The sequence below is a fragment of the Narcine bancroftii genome, chromosome 8 (assembly GCF_036971445.1).
Source record: "Narcine bancroftii isolate sNarBan1 chromosome 8, sNarBan1.hap1, whole genome shotgun sequence".
NCBI classification, from domain to species: Eukaryota; Metazoa; Chordata; class Chondrichthyes; order Torpediniformes; family Narcinidae; genus Narcine; species Narcine bancroftii.
In genome coordinates this window covers 50,715,145-50,734,832 of record NC_091476.1, presented here as the reverse complement: position 1 = coordinate 50,734,832, position 19,688 = coordinate 50,715,145, and positions in this window count along the sequence as shown.

Sequence of the window (19,688 nt, the reverse complement as noted above, 5' to 3'; positions counted from 1 at the left end):
CTTCCCATGAATGAACCTAATCTTCTCATTTCCCGCTTTGAATTGAATAGTTGGGGAGTGTTGGGTTCAGAGTAGGTTTGCTAGGTTGAAAGAGAATCCAGGATGGAGACATGTTAATGACAGTGGTGTTTATCTATCCTCAGGAATTCATAAAAATAACACACACACACACACACACACACACACACACACACACACACACACACACACACACACACACACACACACACACACACACCGAGTATTCGGATAAATAAGGCTTAAACATCCACAATAACTATCCACCCACAGGCACAATATGCCATATAACAAATGAACAAGGGTTTACTCATCCACCCACAGATATGGTAAACCGTGTAACTAAACAAGCACATACATATGAAGCTGATCTCCAGTGTTGCTAGTGCTTGGGATTTGGGACAGGCCCATTGCGGTCGATCCAGAGCTGCCCGTGGCTCAGAGCCTGCAGTTCAGCAATGGTCACAACTAACAAACACATACAGAGCAATAACACACGATAACTACACGAGTGCAAATAAATCATTGCTAAACATTCTCAAATCTTGATTGGATACATGAGGGTTAAACACACATTATCCACCTACCCCCTATATCTCGAGCAGGCACTAATAAACAGTAAATTAATTACAACTAACAAGTATACCAAATTAATCTGGTTTTCAGTATCACCCAAGGCCTGGGATCTGAGACAGGCCCATTGAAATTGGCCCTCTGGAGCTGCCAGTGGCCTGCAGCCTGGACTTCAGTGATGGTCTCCATGCAGCAGTAAGAACAGAGAGAGAAAAAAATACTCCACATGACCTGCGAAGGTCAATCACGCATCAGCCTCACCTATGGATAGATCAAACTGTTGATCGGCAGGTGAGGTCACTTCCAATCTTAGGCTTGCTGGAGAGGTCACATGACAGTGAAATGATGGAATTCATCCTAAATCCAGCATTTGCTCTCTAACAATAGTGAACAGAGTGATTACTGCATTTTTCTTGTCTGGAGTTGTTAAAAGCCTGTGGTGCTTGACAAATTTGAGCCTTGGAGTTTACTGTCTTTAATAATGAGAGCAGAGGGTAAAATTTCCCAACCTCATTTGTCCAAACATTTCACTTACCCTGCAAGCATCACATTGTGGATGTGTGGGTCAAAGACTCACATCATTGCCTTAGCTCCTCATTTCCCTTTGCGTAAAGTAATTTCCCCTCATGTTCCCCTTATAATTTTCCCCCTTCAATCTTAAACCATGTCCTCTAGTTTGAATCTCCCCCACTCTTAATTGAAAAAGCCTATCCACGTTGACTCTGTCTGTCCCTTTTAAAATCTTAAACACCTCTATCAAGTCCCCTCTCAATCTTCTACGCTCCTGAGAAAAAAGCCCCAGTCTACACAACCTTTCCCTGTAACTCAAACCTTGAAATCCTGTCAACATTCTCGTGAACCTTCTCTGCACTCTCTCTATTTTGTTTATAGCTTTCCTATAATTTGGTGACCAAAACTGTACACAGTACTCCAAATTTGGCCTCACCAATGTCTTGTACAATTTCATCATAACCTCCCTACTCATGAATTCAATACTCCGATTTATGAAGGCCAACATTCCAATTACCTTCTTCACCACACCATCTACCTGAGTATCACCCTTGAGGGTACTATTTACCACAACTCCTAAATCCCTTTGTTGCTCTGCACATCTCAATAGCCTACTATTTAATGCATATGACCTATTTAGATTTGACTTTCCTAAATGTAACACCTCACACTTATTTGTATTAAATTCCATCAGCCATTTCTCAGCCCACACCTCCAGCCTTCCTAAATCACCTTTTAATCTACGGTAATCTTCCTCACTGTCCACAACACCACCAATCTTTGTATCATCTGCAAACTTGCTTATCCAATTCTCCACCCCTACTTCCAGATCGTTAATATATATAACAAACAATAGTGGACTGAGGACCGATCCCTGAGGAAATCCACTAGTCACCGGCCTCCAATTGGACAAACAATTTTCTACTACTACTCTCTCACACCTCCCATCCAACCATTGCTGAATCCAATTCACTACCTCCTCATTTATACCTAATGCCTCCACCTTTTTTCCTAACCTCCTGTGGGGAACTTTGTCAAAAGCTTTACTAAAGTCTAAATAGACAACATCCACAGCTTTCCCTTCATTAAACTTTTTTGTAACCCCCTCGAAAAACTCAATCAGGTTTGTCAAGCGTGATCTACCCCTGACAAAACCATGCTGATTACTCCTATCAATCCCTGTACCTCCAAATAATTGTAAATACCATCCCTCAGAACACTTTCCATCAACTTGCCCACCACAGACGTCAGACTCACGGGCCTATAATTCCCAGGTTTACATTTAGACCCTTTCTTAAACAGCGGAACAACATGCGCCACCCTCCAATCCTTTGGCACTACCCCCGTGGCCAGTGACATCCTAAATATCTCTGTTAATGGCCCCACTATCTGTCCACTAGCCTCCCTGAGTGTCCTTGGGAATGGATCGGGTGCTGGTCAGTGGGACTAGGAGGGTGGGGATTTGTTACGGCATGGACTAGTAGGGCCAAACTGGCTTGTTCTGTGCTGTAAGTGGTTATATGGTTATATGGTTTTATGAGGGCCATCTTTAATTGTCCCAGGGAGATGCCAAGGAGGCAAAATTTTGAGCTGCTGCAGTTTTTTTGTTGAAGGTGCATCCATGATGATTTCCAGGATTAGGACCCAGCAACATTGATGAGCCTGCAATACATTTCCAAAGAAGCCTAATAGAGGCAGAAGCTTAATAGCCTCAGTACACCTGAGATGGTCTAATTGTGGAAGCTAAGCAAGCTCAGCCTGGTCAGTTTGGAGGAGAGACCGTCTAGGAACACCAGGTGCTGTAGGTTTCTGTGAGGGGCACTGGACAAAGTGGCCACTCTCTGTCTGCCTTACGATAGATAAAAGTTAAAGAATTTCATGTATGTTACATTCTAAATGTAGTATTACATGAAGCTTCCCTGTGGATTGTCACCTTGTCGTGGTGGAGAAGTTTGAGTGCTCCTGTGATCCAGAGAGCAATGCTATCTGGAGCTATGTTCCTGGTAGGGTCACCCATGGCAGTAAGATCGAGGGTGAGGTCCTTGATAAAGAACAATCTAACCAAGACTTCAATGGTGGAACAGGCGGACAAAGTTACTCTGAACTCAACGGCTGTGAAGGTGGATGAAGGCTGCAACAAATCCATCAGCTCCAATCCTCATAGTTTTCATACCATTGGAACTAGTTGGTTGATTTGTGAAGTATCGTGTGCTTCTTGGAGTGCAACATCAAGTACATGTTAAACCAATACACACACAGGCGTCTTAGCTCTGTGGATCAACGGAACAAAGGCCATCATCCTCGACTTCAAAAGATAGCCATGACGATTACGTGACAATAATGGAGCATTTAACCTTTAAAAAGGATGATGCATGAATATAAAGGGAATCTGTAGGTGGTGGTGTTCTCAGATACACCTTTGAGTAGAGTTCGCAGGTTTGGACTTGAGTTTCACCTCCACAATCAACTTCTTCATGCTCTTCATCCCAATGTTGGCACACTCCAACATATACAAAGCTCTGCCTCTCTAATTTGTCCCCTGTGGTCAACCCCACTCACCCATTATATGTTGCAGGGAGGACACAATTAAGCTAGAGAGGGTACAGTAAAGATTTGTAAGATTATTGCAAGGACTGGAGGATGTGCATTATAAGGAAGTATTGGATAAATGGGAATCATCTTATTCATTACTGTGGACATGAGGAAGGGGAGGCAAAGGGACCACTCATCTGTCTTCATTGACAGGATGACAGTGGAGAAAGTTAATACTTTCAAGTTCCTGTGACTTCACATATTAGAAGATGTCCCCTGGAAACACAGCACATTGAGGTATCCATGAAGAAGACCCACAAATGCCTTCACTGTCTGAATAGGAAGATTTGGCATGTCTTCAAATACTCTACTGAACTTGTTTACAGGTTTACTGTGTTGTATCAGGGCTTGGTTTGGAAAATGGAATATCCTAGGAACGGAAAAGGCTGTAGAAAGTGCAGAACACAGTAAAGTTCAACACAAGCACTGACTTCCATGTGAGGGGCTGGCACAAGAAGGCACTGAACATCATAAAGGATCCCCACCACCCTAGTCGCAATCTCTTACTGCTTCCGTCGGGCCACGGCATAGATGCCTGAAGGCCAGAACCTCAAGGTTCAAGAACAGTTTTCATCTTCCAATGGCTGTTGGGTTCTTGAACCTCCCTGCAATACTCTCACCTTAATCATCAACTGCTCCGGAACCACCAAAGAATCTCTTTGTACTATGGAAAGACCACACTTTACTTCCACTAACTGCAACTACGACTATTTATTTACCATTCCTTTTTGTGTGATATCACTTTTCCTGTATTGGTCATTTATTCTTTTGTAGTTGGTGAACTTTACATAATTATGGCTGCAGCAAGGAAGTTTTTTGATGTATCTGTACATTGTACTTATGTATACGGCAATAAAATGCTCATCTCATTATTTCATCCCCTTTGGTTCAAAGGAGGTCTGTAGAGGTTTACAAAATCATCAGTACAGGGAGTTCCTGACTTACAACCTTTGCAATTTATGGCCATCCATACATATGACCGAAAAATGTAACAAAAAAATATATATGTAAATATAAAAATTACACTTTTGGGATAGAAGTAGGGGCCTATCTATGGAAAATAGCACCTATGGCAGGAGTGGCCAACCTCACACGAGAGCTGACTGGTGGCCACCATGTTGTATTTGACGAAAGATAAAACAGGAGCATTGAATTTCCAACTTGCGTCCATTGGAGATACGAGCGGTCGGTGAGAATGGAATGTAGACTTAAGTTGAAGAATACCTGTATTCTGAAGGGTCAAATAGGCCAAATGATAATGTGGGACTAGCTCAGATGTGTAGCTTAGCCAGCAGAAATTATTTGGGCCAAATGACATGTTTCCATACAGTCTAATAATATGACTTTGTATCTGCACTCTTTGACCTAGACATCCATTTGGATTAACATTACTTCAATGAAATTTCACCATCGGACACATCTTCTCCTTCTCTAGCATTCTCCAGGGTCTTCCCTTCGCCACTCCCTGGTCTCACCAGTGCTGACTGCCAAACCTATGGCATTTTTCACGGCAGTTACAGGGGGTGCTCAAGTCAGCCTTTTGCCTCTTCCTTTCACACCATCCAGGAACGAACCAAAACCGTCCTTATGAGCGAATCAGAGATTCACTTGCACTTCTTCCAATCTAGTGGAACACTTTCAATGATCACAGCGTGGCCTCCTCCACCCTGTGAGAAACCCAGGGACAGATTGGGTGACAGCTTTGCAGAACATGAGGAAGTCATCAGAGTCGACCCCAGCTTCCTCACTTTAACTCTCCATCCTTCTCCCACGGTGATCTATCTGTCCACCATTTCCTGCATTGCGATAACAAGACCTCATCATCCGTTTGGCAAGATGCAGCCTTTCTAAATTTTAAATTTACATTTTAAATTTAAATTTAGACATACAGCATGGTAAGACTCATGACCCCATGCCGCCCAAGTTACACCCAATTAACCTACACACCCAGTACGTTTCGAATGATGGGAGAAAACTGGAGTCCCCGTGGGAAACCCACACAGACACGAGGAAAATGTACAAACTTCTCCCAGTCCCAATGGCTGGTGCTGTAAAGGTGTTGTGCTGACCGCTACTCCTACTGTGCCGCCCCTATGCCAAGCCTACCACCCGATGTTTCGGGTGAAACATTTAAATGCAACAATTTTAGGTAATGCACTTTTCCAATTCTGCTGCGAGCAATGCAACCCTTGAAGTCAAGCTCATCCAATCAATGAAAAATGTTGCAGAAACAGAAAACTTGCAATCAAGATAGCAAATGCTGGAAACATTCAGTAGGTCAAGCAGTGTGGATGGAAAGAGAAACAGAATTAACATCTTAGCTTGAAGACCCTTCTAGTGAAACCAGAAAGTTTAACCCAGCTTCTCTTTCCGGTGATGCTGCCTGACCTGCTGAGTGTTTCCTACCATTTCTGACACCACTATATTGTATCAGACAGAGATGATACACTGGCACCAAGACCTGTCAATCAGGCAATGAGACCTCTTACAATACCACAGTTTTCCCAAAGTGTAGTGAATCATTCATTACCCAGATGTTCCTTTCAGGCTCCTACTTTGTGAGCATACTTTACAAATCCAGGAAAGGATATTAATCCACTGCAAATAATGTGTGATGTCAATTTAAACATGTCTGGTGTTAATGCTAAGTATTCCAGGAGGTGCTATGATTCTTTCAGCTTGTGACAGGTGGGTTCAGTGTGGAGACTGTGAAATGGATGGATGAGTCCTGTGGGATTCTTACTTCCCACTTCAACCTTCCTGGATGACACCAGTCACCATGACAACCAGCAGGGCTGTGGAATCTAGAGTCAGGCTTGCACTGTTATCAGTTCACATAGAGAGGGAGGCATTTATTTGACCTATTTTACTGCAACTTATTCATTGAAGGAGCGATCCTGCCCTCCTCTTACCACGTGGCCTGAAATATCTCCAGACCGCTGCATCGGCGGTTGGCTAAATGATCCATTTTCAAAGCCTCATCCGTGCACATAATCCCGGGCTAACTGGCTGGTCTTCTGAGGGGGATACAACATGCTCAACAGAAGCAAAAAGCCAACCGAAAGCAAGTAAGAGAGAACACTGGTAGCATTTACAGCCCGGCCAACATTAATTCCACTACTCAGTGCGCACAGGCTCAGTTGTCTGATTCTGCATAACAAATCGGTCACAGCCTATCCTGACGTTTGAAATGTATCCACTTCTTTTTGAAATATTTTAGGACTGTCTGAGGGGGTAATGAAGGCAGAGATCTTCAGGAGATTAAAGAGACATTCAGTTAACAATTTGAATTGCTGAATTATAGAAGTCTGGTAAATATGATTGGGTTCGATAGGTACTCAATAATCAACGTGGTCATGGGAGGCCATAGGTCATATCTCCACTCCAAGCTGCTTGACTTTGGCCTAAGATCCCCTTAGGGCACAAATGGGGTCAAAGAAAGACAAGTTCACTGATGTTGCCCACCTGCAACAATGAATAAATTAAAAGATATTGTGGGAACTGCCAGCACTTGCTTATTGATACTGATTGTGAAATTGGCTGATTAATCTTCAAACACTGATTGGATTGAATTGAATGGAACAGGTATGTTATGCAACAGAAGGAATATAAATGGTAATATAGTATTTGAACTTTATTGCAAAACACCATATTTTAAAATTACTTTGCGATGTTACGCCTCAACATTGTGACAATGGGAAATATGTGTCAGGGCAATTTTGGGGCTAGGTGGAGAGCAGCGGTACTGTGATGTAGGTAAAGAGTCAGAGAATGGAGAGCTCTACAGCTGCCAGTGCAGACAGGAGGGACCGGTGACGTTCCACCTTCATCCTTTTGAGGTGAGCATGCTTGAGCTCTTCTGTTGTCTGGTCCGCATCGCAGCTTGAAGAGCTCTCCTCTGCTGAAAGCACCCGCTCCAATCTCTTGTCAATGTCACCCACCTTTTTGTGATTCCTGATGGTCAATTAAGCTTAAACAGTGCTGCATATTGTAATCGAGAATAAAGTTAATCATTCATGATTAACAAGGGATGTGATCACAGTTCCTTAGATTCCTTAAACTGCCCCTTCCAAATCTACGACACTCTACCAGCTGGAAGCTCAAGGACAACAAAAGCAGGGAACAATACCACGTAGATGTGGTCCTCAAAGCTGCGCCTCATCTTGACTTGGACACATATCATCATTCCTCCACCGTCGCTGGATCAAAATCTTGGACCTCCCTCCCGAACACCAGCTCAATAAGGCAGCTCACCACCACCTTCACAAGACAATCAGGGATCAGAAATCCAGACACCTGGATGAATGGCCTTGTGACTCTTAAATTCTAACTACTGGGGTATTTAGAATCAAAAAATTGTTACAGCACGGCTGGACACTGTTCAACCCTTCAAGTCTATATTAGTTCTGAGTGAAACAATTTCTTCCTCCATGGTTAGGATCACAATTTCCATATTGGACATCAGAGGGAGATGAATTTCTGCAGATACCGAATTTGAGAATAATACTCACTCGAAAGGTTTCACTTTATTGGGGGAGGAAAAGGCACTTATGAGGTCAAAGAAAGCCATATGTGTGGATGGAGGTGCTCACAGCATTTCCCTTAGAGTTTTTAGGATGAACACTGTGTCCAATTATTGGTTAAGTTACTGGACTGCACCATTTCCACCCAAGAGTTGTACTCGAACATCTACATATTTGATTGCATCTCTGCCTTCTGATGTCCATTTGAACTGTCTTCATCCTGTGGAACTGAATGTAGTTTCTAAGAGAGCATCATATATGTGGTTAATTAGCTTCTGGGTCTCTTGATTATTTCCATCAAAACAAGCCTGTCTTTTTTTTTTGGAGAGTGGAATGTTTTCAGTTGTCCTCATGGACTGTCCCACCAACCACCGGCTCTGGACTGCAGAGTGGAGCATTGAGTAGAGTCGCTACCTCACAGCACCAGAGACCCAGCTTCCATTCTGACCTTGTCTGCTGTCTGTGTGGAGTTTGCACGCTCTCCCAGTTACTGCGGGGATTTCTCCCTTGTTCTCCGATTTTCTCCCACATCCCAAGGACGTACAGGTGGATTGTTTAGTTGGCTGCTGTCAATTGCCCACAGCATGCGGGTGAGTGGGAGAATCCAGGAGAAGTTGATTGGAATGTGGGATTAGTGCAGGATGAGCGTAAGTGAGTGGTCAGTGGGAGTTCAATCATTCCAAGTGCCTGATTCTATGTGGTATCTCTCCATGACCTGTATGTTTCTCTGACTGTTAGTTCAGAAACTCAGACACTTTGATATTAATATCACAGCAGGGTGAGTTATAATAATAAACAAGAATTAATATAAGAATAAAAATTGAGAGGTTATGGCAAGTAAAGAAACAAAAAAATGAATGGATAAGCTGGGGCCTGCTGTTCAACTCCCTCTTACAGATGTTAGTGTCATTGCATGGAATCAGCATCCAACAAGATACTATCTACATTATAATCCATTCTATTCTAACCTACTTTCCTCTTCCCCCCCCTCCCCTTCCCCCTTCCAGCTCTCCTCCCCTTTCCCTCTCTATTCACCCAGCCATCCCTCCTCTCCCTGCTTGCGCTTGTCCCCTCCATTCTCTACATATCACCTCCTGCCTTTGCGACCACGCCTCCCCACCACTCTTTTGTTCAGATGCCTGTCAACATTTTCCCACACCTTGATAAAAGCCTCAAGCCCGAAACGTCGGTTCTGTATTTTTACCTTTGCTGTATAAAGGACACTGTTTGACCTGCTGAGTTTCTCCAGCATCATGTTTTTACTTCAACCACAATCTCTACAGGTTTTCGTGTTTTACTTCTATCTACGTTAATTCTGTTAGCTAGCACTAAGCCTTCTGTGCCTTGATGATTCAAGTGCCTGCCTGTATCCTTCTCAACTGCAAGAGTCTAACTCCATCACCTACTCAGGTAATATGCTCCATACTGCAACATCTCTGGGTAAAACTTCCTTTCCCTGATCCCCTCTACCACTTTCTCCCTAACCCTGAAACCTAATCCTCTCATTTTAATTCTTCTGTTCCTCTGTTAAGGGGAACGTTTCCTACACTGCCTTGTCCACACACTCATAATTTTGTGTACTTCAAATACGATCTGGTTGTGGAGACGGATCACTCTTTAATGAACCGGTTACATCCTGACAAGAGACTGCAGTTAAATTAACCCCAGATCAAAGTTTATTTTCATCTTGGTGGCAAACTCATGAGGATCATTTCCTCAAAATTCATAATGTAAGGAGTGAAGCAGACATTTATTACTGCTCGGAGTAGAAACCACTGAAGGGCAAGGAAAGACCATTTAGCCCCTTGAGTTTGTTCTACCAATCAATGCTAGCATGGCCGATCTTTTATCTCAGTTGCACATTCCTGCTCTAACTCTATACCCCTTGAGCCCTCCAGAAATCTAGTGATCTTTTGTGTTTAATGGGTAAGGTCCCACAGATCTTTCCCCTTATTTCAATCCCTGATGGTTGAATTCCTTATGCATTTTTAGCCTGTGGCCCTCAGATTGAAACTCATCAACCAAAGGAGAAAAGGAGACATCCCCTATGCCCCCCCACCCCTCCTTCTGTTGAACCTTTGAGAAGTGCACCCAATTCAGTGATATAATTTCCTGTTCTTCTGGGGAATACAGGCATCTTTCATTAGAAAGACTGGTATGCCCTCTGCTGCATGTGTAAGGAGACTAAAATTGGATGCAATAATCTAATTGCATCTGGAAGGTCAGGTGCTTTTACTCCTGCCCCAATATGCTATGGTCTGAGATTATCAAGCACGCAGCAGGCAGGTGGTGTGAGGTAAAATGACTGGGCGAACTCCAGTTCTCTTAACAATACAGCACCCTCATGTGGAATTGCTTGGAGAATGTCACTCAGCTGTGTCATGTATAGTGAGGCCAGGTGTTGCCGGGAATAGGAAAGAGGAGAATGAGAGAAAGAAAATGTTGGGAAAGGAAAGAGAGAAAGAAATGCAGAATTAATAAAATGTAGAGGGGAATGATAACGAGGTAGAGAGAACGAGAAAAGGACAGCAGCATAACCCAAAATAAAATAGCTGATGTTTTATGTCATTGAATAACTTACACAGACTTTCAATTAATTTCTTCCTATTTTAAATTTAAATTTCTATAAGTTTAGACATACAGCATGGTATCAGTCCCTTTCATAAGCCCGTGCCACCCAATTAACCTACAACACCAGTACATTTTGAACAGTGGATGGAAACCCAAATGCCTGGAGGAAACCCATATAGGCATGGGAAGAATACACAAACTCGCCAGATTCAAACCCCTGTTGCTGGCACTGTGACACTGTTGCATTGCTACATGAGCCATGCTACCCTATTTGTTCTGTCAGTCTGCAGGATTGCAGATTTTTATGAATTGCTGTTTCCATTTAACCTGCAGAGTAATGTGTGTTTGCCTATTTGGCTTTCTGTTGAATGGGGAATCAGCAAAGCATTTTTAATACTGCTGTTGGGTGTGCAAACGACATTGGCTGCCCACTGGCACTGAGTAAGTATGACTCATATTGAGGATGTTGCCCTGGGAGATGATGCTGACTTTGTTTCTCATCATTTCCGTGGACATGAAGGATGTTGCAGAGGCAGAATTGGTGACATCCTTCCAGTCCCTTGTGATGCCCATTATAGCTTGTCTGAGAGGCACATGCATACAGGATAGCAGAGATCACTGCTGCATACCATACCATAAGGTTTGTTCCTGGCTTGAGCTCTCAATGCTCAATACTCTTTCCTTCCTTCAACCAAATACTCTGCAGGTGTTTTGAAGTCACTGAGGTCTTTCTCGGCTGAGGGTTGACTCCTACGATATGAGAAGTGGTCCACTTTCTGTCGACGTGAATCTTCTTGTTTCAGAGCAGTGAGGTGTAGTGGTAGAGGACTTTGACCTGAAAACACTGAGGATGAGGTCCATCCGCTTCTACACCTCAGTGAATGAACAAAGGAGGGTTTGAAGTCCAGCTTCTGAGCTTGCTCAAATTGGAAGCTTTGTCTGTGTGCAGCAGGCTCAGCCACTGAGGTGGTAGTGGCCTTGGCTCTGAGTCATCGTAAACTTGCGATCAGCAGTTCACTGTGGACCCTGACCATTGGCTTGAATGGTTTCCTGTGGACTCTGGGTGCTGAGGTGAAACATCGAGGGAACTGTTGGGCAAGGATGGGACATTGTTTCATGACTGGTCTTTACTGAAAATGTTCGTGTGAACACTCTCCTCTCTTCACCAAGGAATTTTCCAAAGTAGTCCGAAATATGGATCCGAACCCAAAATATTGATTGTCCATTCCTCTCCATGAATGCTGCCTGACTTACTTTTTTTTTTAATCAATGAGCCAGAGTAATCCCCCTTTGAAATCTGATCTCCAAGTCTAATCAAGCTGTTTAACGTTCATTGTTACATGTATCAAGGTATAGTGATAAAAGTTAGCTTACGAGCAGTCCAGCTGGACATTCCATATATAGTACAGCAAAATTTAGATTTATTGTCAAGAGTAAAAATTTTTAAAGTTACATTTTAAAATCTTTTTAGTCATACAGCACAGAAACATGCTCTTTTGGCCCAGGAGCCCATGGCGCCAAATTACACCCAATTGACCTACAATCCCCAGTATGTTTTGAAGGGTGAGAGGAAACTGGTGTCCCCGAAGGAGACATATGCAGACACAGGGACAATGTAAAATCTCCTTACAGACAGCGTGGGATACGAACCCTGGTCACTGGTGCTGTAACAGCATTGGGCTAACAGTTATGCTAGCTGTGCCGACCTGTACATACATGACATCACATACAACCCTGAGATTCTTTTTACTGTGGGCCAGAAAGTTTCTAATTATCGGTAGCACAAAAACAAACTTTACTCAAGAAAAGATATGTATATAAGAGAGTAAACAAGAAGGAAAGAAAAACTAATGGTGCAATACAGAAAATATTCAATAATAAATAATGATGCAAAATAAGAGTCCTTAAATGTGTCTCTAATTGAGTTGTTTGTTGAGGAATCTGATGGTGGAGGGGGAGCAGCTGTTCCTGAACCTGGTAGTACGAATGTCTTGTCACCAATACCTCTTTCCTGATGGCAGCAGCAAGAACTGTACAATGACCTGGATTGTTTGGATCCTTGATGATTGCTGCTGTTCTCCAACGGCAGCGTTCTATGCAGATGGTGGGGAGAGATTTCCCTTATTGGTGGCCCCCATACCAGGCCGTGATGCAGCCGCTCAGCACACTTTCCACTGCACATCTGTACAAGTATGTCAAGATTTTCAGTGTCATACCAAAAGCAAGCAAAACCCAAGGCAGAATTGCTGTGCTGTCTTATCTTGCCCCTTGCCCCGTCCCCAACTTATCCCATGCCCTCCACCACCCACCTCATCCAATGTTTCAGCTATGTGGATTCCAGTACCCATTTCCTATAAATTGCGTGTGAAAAATCCAAAAGGTACAGAGGTTAAAAAAAAACAGAACTGAGGTGAAATAACCATATAACAATTCTCGTCCACACCGATTTAAGTGATCTCCTCTAGTTCCACCTACCTGCTCCTTGTCCATAACCCTCCAATCCCCTCACATCCAGGCACTCATCCAACCTTCTCTTAAATGACAAAATTGACCCTGATACAACCACCTCTTCCGGAAGGTCATTTTACTCAGCCATCACTCTCTGAGAGAAGCCCCTTCTCACGTTACTTCTAAACCTTTTCCCCCTAACCCCTCGTTCCACTCTCACCTACCCTCAAAGGGAAGGGACTATTCACATCTACTCTATCTCTCCCCCTCATAATTTTAAATACCTCTTTCAAATCTCCCCTCAACCTCCAAGCTCCAAAGAATAAAAACCCAGTTTACTCAATCTTTCTTTGTATTCTATATACTGTCATCCAGGTAACATTTTAGTAAATCTTCTCTGCACCCTCTCTACCTTATTGATATCCTTCCTATAATTTGGGGACTAGAACTGCACACAATATTCCAAATTTGGCCTCACCAATGCCTTGAACAGTCTCAACATCACCTCCCAGCTCCTATATTCTATGCTTCAATTTATAAAGGCCAACATACGAAAAGCCTTCTTTATCTCCCTATCTACATGAGAATTTACTTTCAAAGAACGATGAACCGTTATTCCAATCATTCCTCGATGCCCTCCCCTTCACTGCATCTCCTGTTTTGATTATTCTTCCCAAAATGAAAAACTTCACACTTATCTACATTAAACTCCATCTGCCATCTTTCAGCCCACTCTTCTAAGCAGTCCAAATCCTCCTGCAGTCTCTGAAAACCATCTTCACTCTCCACAGCTCCTATTTTTGTATTGTCTGCATATTTACTAACTTAATTTACCACTCCATCATCCAAATGTAAATGACAAACAACAAGGGACCCATCACTGAGCCCTGAGGCACACTGCTCATCACCCGACCTCCATCCTGACAGACAGTTATCCACTATGACCCTCTGGCACCTACCTTCTAGCTACCGTTGAACCCATCTGACTATCTCAACATTAATAGCTTGCGCCTGAACCTTCCTTACCAACCTTCCACGTGGAACCTTATCGAAAGCCTTACTGAAATCCATATAGACAACATCTACTGCTCTATCCTCAACAACCTTCCTAGTCACCTCCTCAAAAAATTCAACAAGATTTGTCAAACATGACTTTCCCTGCACAAACCCATCTTGGGTGTCCCTGATTAGTCCCTGCCACCCCCCCCCCCACCCCCCGCCGCCAGAAACTTAAATATATTATCTCTAAGAATTAGTTTACCAACAACCGACGTCAAACTTACTGACCTATAATTTCTGGGTCTACACGTGGAACCCTTTTTAAACAGAATTACATCATTTATGCTGGTGCCAAGAAATAAGAATCAGATTTTAAAGGCAGAATGTGGAAAATATTGAGGAGAAAAGAGATTAAGCTGCATTTGTAACTAATCACTAAATGCTGGCTTCTAAAGTTCTATAACTTTATATAAGTTCTATAACAGTGGTACTCAATCTTTTTCTTTCCACTCACATATTACTTTCATAGTCCCTAGGCCATTAGTACTCTGTGATTAGTAACAGATTGCTTAAAATGGTATGTGAGTGGGAAGGAAAGGTTGAGAATCACTGCTCTAGACCTAATAAGTACTGAAATACTTTCCTTGAGAAAAATTGTCATTGGCCCATTTCCTTTGGAGTTATGAAACTGTGCACATAACAAGTCAATGAGGTATGATTAAAACAGTGGTTTTCAAACTTTTCCTTTCCACATACATACCACCTTAGGCAATCCCTGACTAATCACAGAGCACCTATGGCATCTTTGGCTTGGCTTCGCGGACGAAGATTTATGGAGGGGGTAAAAAGTCCACGTCAGCTGCAGGCTCCTTTGTGGCTGACAAGTCCGATGCGGGACAGGCAGACACAATTGCAGCGGTTGCAGGGGAAAATTGGTTGGTTGGGGTTGGGTGTTGGGTTTTTCCTTCTTTGCCTTTTGTCAGTGAGGTGGGCTCTGCGGTCTTCTTCGAAGGAGGTTGCTGCCCGCCAAACTGTGAGGCGCCAAGATGCACGGTTTGAGGCGTTATCAGCCCACTGGCGGTGGTCAATGTGGCAGGCACCAAGAGATTTCTTTAGGCAGTCCTTGTACCTTTTCTTTGGTGCACCTCTGTCACGGTGGCCAGTGGAGAGCTCGCCATATAACACGATCTTGGGAAGGCGATGGTCCTCCATTCTGGAGACGTGACCCATCCAGCGCAGCTGGATCTTCAGCAGCGTGGACTCGATGCTGTCGACCTCTGCCATCTCGAGTACTTCGACGTTAGGGATGTAAGCGCTCCAATGGATGTTGAGGATGGAGCGGAGACAACGCTGGTGGAAGCGTTCTAGGAGCCGTAGGTGGTGCCGGTAGAGGACCCATGATTCGGAGCTGAACAGGAGTGTGGGTATGACAACGGCTCTGTATACGCTTATCTTTGTGAGGTTTTTCAGTTGGTTGTTTTTCCAGACTCTTTTGTGTAGTCTTCCAAAGGCGCTATTTGCCTTGGCGAGTCTGTTGTCTATCTCATTGTCCATCCTTGCATCTGATGAAATGGTGCAGCCGAGATAGGTAAACTGGTTGACCGTTTTGAGTTTTGTGTGCCCGATGGAGATGTGGGGGGGGGCTGGTAATCATGGTGGGGAGCTGGCTGATGGAGGACCTCAGTTTTCTTCAGGCTGACTTCCAGGCCAAACATTTTGGCAGTTTCCGCAAAGCAGGACGTCAAGCGCTGAAGAGCTGGCTCTGAATGGGCAACTAAAGCGGCATCGTCTGCAAAGAGTAGTTCACGGACAAGTTTCTCTTGTGTCTTGGTGTGAGCTTGCAGGCGCCTCAGTATTCCCTATGGCATAGGGAATACTTAAAGTGGTATGTGAGTGGAAAGTAAAAGGTTGAGAACCACTTGTCTATAAGTTTTAAGAATATACAAATTCCATAGGTTTTAAGAATAAATTGGATAAATACCTGGATGGGAGAGGTCTGGAGGGTTATAGAATTGATGCAGGTCAGTGGAGGCAGATTAGAAGGGCTGAATGGCCTGTTTTCTTTCTTTTTTAAACATTTTTTATTGATTGTACAAAGGTATCTAATAATAACAAACAGGTCATGTAATATATATATATATATATCATATTCAACATATAATGTAAATCAAAAACCTATCTACAATTGTTTATTTGACTTTTTTCTTTAAGACATCAAATTCTATAAATATGATATTCAACAGTTTATCCCTTTATATTTTATCCCAGTAGAGTTCTGGATAGAAAATAGATGAGACAAAATTAAACAATCCTTTATATAAACAAAGGGTAGATTCGATCTTAATTAACAATGTGATCCATGATAAACCATATTCAAACCCATATTTAACTAATTAATCTAAAAAATTTTTAAAAAATCCTGACTAATCGAACCCCTCCCTCTAACCAAGGTCAACTTGTAAAGATATGGATCTAGCAATTCAATTAAAATGAACATTTTACCTAAACACTTGTTCCTTTTTCAAGCTTTACCAAACTTCATTCTCAAATCTTTTTTTGATTCAGAGAATTAGTTTATTTCTTCATACAAATGGCAAGGAAAACAGCCTCACATAATGCTTATCTTCAAAAGACTAAATGGAACAGGGAATCATCATTTCCAAATCTTAGATTTTACTATTGAGTGGTTAACAGACGTAACGTACTTTTATTGGTAAATTTTGATAAACTAGTGAACCGACCTTCTTGGGTAAACATTGAATTGAAATTCTCTAAAAATTCATCTATGTTGGCAATTTTAGATTCCTCTTTACACCTTTCTTTTTTTAAATTGACACATAATCCAATAATGAGAAATAGGCTGAGAATATGGACACAATTTAAGATTTATTTTGGCTATAATAGTTTCTCTCTTGCCAGTCCTATTATAGATAACCATCTCTTTCAAACTTCTTTGTTAGATACAGGTTTTAAGAAATGGTTCAGATTAGGTATCAAAAGATTTAGAGATCTTTTTATTCGAAAGAATTTTGTTTCTTTTGAACAATTGAAATACAAATTTAAACTTCCTAATAGACATTTTTTTTAGATATTTACAAGTTAAGCATTTTGGTCATCTAAGTCAGTGGTTCTCAACCTTTTTCTTTCCACTTACATACCATTTTAAGTATTCTCTATGTCATTGGTGCTCTGTGATTAGTAAGCGATTGCTTAAGGTGGGATGTGAATGGGAAGGGAAGGTTGAGAACCACTGCTTTAGACCCAATTGTTACTGAAATATTTTGCTTGAGAAAAATTGTCATCGGCCCATTTCCTTTGGATTTATGAAACCGTACACATAAAGAGTCAATTAGGAACAATTAAAACAGTGGTTTTCAAACTTTTTTTTCCACTCACATCCCACCTTAAGCAATCCCTTACTAAAGACAGAACACCCAAGGCATAGGGAATATTTAAAGTGGTATGTAAGTGGAAAGAAAAAGTGAGAACCACTGATCTAAACTTTGATTTTCCTCTAATCTCAAAAAAAAATACTATCGATTTACTTTTTAATTTGCAGTTCTCCCAGAAATCTAATAATTTATTAGATTTAAGAACAGCCTCAATGACTGGGATTAAGAAAGATTGGGGACACGATTTGAACATATCATTTTGAGACCAAGATTGGATTTCCATACTTGATTAATGAATCCTCATTTTGTGCACATTGTTTGTTACAAGTTAAAGTGTTGCATAGGATACACACGTCTAAAATCAAATTATCTCATTTTTTTAAGCAGTTGATCCACTGTGCAGTAGGTGTAAAATCTTTGAAGCCTCATTGTTTCATATATTTTGGGAATGTCCTAATTTAGAAAAATTATGAATTTTTTTTTCACTTAATCAAAGATTCTAAAGATCAAATTATGACCATGTCCTCTCATTGCTTTGTTTGGTTGTTCTCGAGATGATATACTTTTGACTTCAACTCAAGATAAAATTTTTAGCTTTTACCTCATTGATAGCTAGTCAAGCAATTTTAATGAAATGGACAGATGACTCTCCACCACTCATGCCTAATGGTTACATGATGTTGTCCTGTTTAAGCTTAGAGAAAATTAGATACAACCTTAAAGATATCAAGTTTTAATTTGACAAGAAGTGGGGCCGATTCACAGATTACCATCATAATTGGAAGATTTAAGTCGTCTGAAGGCTCCGGAGACTCTCTGTCTGGTGTCTGAATGTCACTATTCGATCCATATCTTTACAATTTTACAAATGGCTTATTTTCTGTACTGTAGTGTTCAATGGTTCTAAGTACAATATAAATGCCAATGACAAATTGTTAATATTTATTACAAGAGATCTGGAAATCAAATGGAAGTGGTCAAATCCCACTGCATTCAATTCTGAGGAGCATTCACCAAACAAAATGCATTGGTTTGGATGAAGTGGGCAACAGACTGGCTGGTGCTAAGCTTGCATTATATACTCAAACTACACGAGCACACACAGATGTTCCCTTGCATTTTGAATGTTGAGCATGGAATCAATTGTTCAGGTTCCCTGTTAACCAGCTTCTCCCTCGCCTACTCCACCTGCCCATCACTCACACTCTCCTCCCACTGGGTCTGCTAATCTCTCCCCTCACTGTTCCTTCTTGTCCATCACTCTTTATCTAGCTTCACTCATCGCTTTCTTTTCTTTTTTCTAATAGTTAAGATTAATCATCAAAAACAAACAATAATTACATCTAGATACATACATAGTATGATTTTTTTAAAATATATATAAAAAACCCTCCCCACCTCCCCACTAACACCCTCCCTACCTCAACTAGAAAGAAAAAAAATCACTATTTAATCTTAAAATTTTATACCTAAAAAGCTCCTTGGCTGCAGGAATAAAGACATCCACTGGAGCAGTCTGTGACCTCATACTTTAACATCAATAGCTTTCAAGTAAGGGCTCCAAACTTTATAAAAAAAATCTCTCAAATTGTATGTAATTTTTTCTGAAGGAATACAGCCTTTCATTTCATTATGCCATCTTTTCATCCCTAAATTTAAATCCGATTTCCACATAATAGCCAAGCACTTTTTAGAAACCGCTAATGATAAATGAAAAAATTCAATTTGATACATATTTAGTTTCAATTTTAAAGCCATTGATTTAATATCTCCTAACAAAACTAACATTGGATCGAAATGTAAATTTATTTTTAACATCTGCTCTAAAAATGATGCAATTTTCAACCAAAAAGTTTAAACCCAAGAACAAGTCCATGTCGAATGAAAAAAAGTACCCAAGTCCTGACCACACTTAAAACATATAAGCTGAAACTTTTCCAATTTTAACAGAGTCAAATGTAATTGATGTACGAAATTATACTGAACTCATCTATAACGTACATTACTTTCACCATATTGTCTCTACATATATTTCTCCATACATTCTCACCAATCTTTCTAT